Here is a 1,202-nt window from a genome sequence, read left to right on the forward strand (position 1 = left end):
GCTGGATGTCACCATCTTGGGGGGTTCTGCCCTTGTTAGGAACACAGGTTTATAGAATCAAGAATCCCAGGATGGTTTGGATTGGAAGGGACCTTAAATCCCATCCAGTGCCACTCCTGCCATGGCAGGGACACCTTCCCCAATCCCAGGTGACTCCAAGCCTCGTCCAGCCTGGCCTTGGACACTTTCCAGGGATGCGGGGCCAGCCACAGCTGCTTTGGGCACCCTGCACCAGGGCCTGCCCACCCTCAAAGAGAGGAATTCCATCCCAACATCCCATCCATCCCTGCCCTCTGGCAGTACAAAGCCATTCCCTGTGTCCTGGCACTCCAGGCCCTTGTCCAAAGTCCCTCTCCAATATTTATTTCTCTATGTCCGAGAAACACCTTCCCACATCCACAAACTCACACACTGGCAACAAGGCCTTTTCAAAGAAATTTGTATTTCTGCTCTGCTCTCGTGAATCCATCCTTGTCTCTGCCGGGCCAGTTTGACATCGTGGGATGAGCTCTGGAGAGCTCTGCCATCCTCTCCCAAAGCCTTTGGGAAAGCAGGTGGGAGCTCAAGCCCACGGCAAAGCACAAATGGGAATTGCCACAGAATCCTGCTGCCAGTCCCTGGGAGAACAAAGGCCTGCTGCAGAGGTGGGTCTGTCCTGCACTACGCTCAGGTGGGGCCAGGAGCCTCTGGCAGCTTGGATGTGGATAAAAATACCCCAGGCTCTGGCAGCCAAGCAGGCTGGAGCTCCTCACGGAGCAGCTCCCAGCCCGGAGCCCTGGAGGACACCCTGGCCTTCCACGTGTTCCTAAATTAGATCTCCTGAGACCAGCCCTGGCTTTTAAAAGGGAGGTGAGCTTGTTAGTGCCCAGCATTATCCCTTAAATGGGAATCAGCAGTTTTACTGCACTTGGAGGGGCTGTAAAAGGCAAGGAGGGAAGGGGCAGCGTCAAGAAGCAGCAGAGCCTGGCACGGAGGGGCCACTCAGGAGCTCTGTAATTGTGAATTTACCAGCGCTGAGGTAGAACAAGGCCCAGACTAAACCCAGGAGCCTTGGGAAGGTGCAAGAAGACGCAGAGAAGGTTTTAGGGGCAGCTCCCCAGCAGGCCCCTTCTCCTGAGGCCAAAACCCCAGGCTGGAAAGGGTCTAAGTGAGGATTGCCAAGCTCTCCACCCATGAAAGTCAGGGTGTGCAGGCTCCTTTCT

Source organism: Geospiza fortis, unplaced genomic scaffold (assembly GCF_000277835.1).
Source record: "Geospiza fortis unplaced genomic scaffold, GeoFor_1.0 scaffold569, whole genome shotgun sequence".
Taxonomy (NCBI): Eukaryota; Metazoa; Chordata; class Aves; order Passeriformes; family Thraupidae; genus Geospiza; species Geospiza fortis.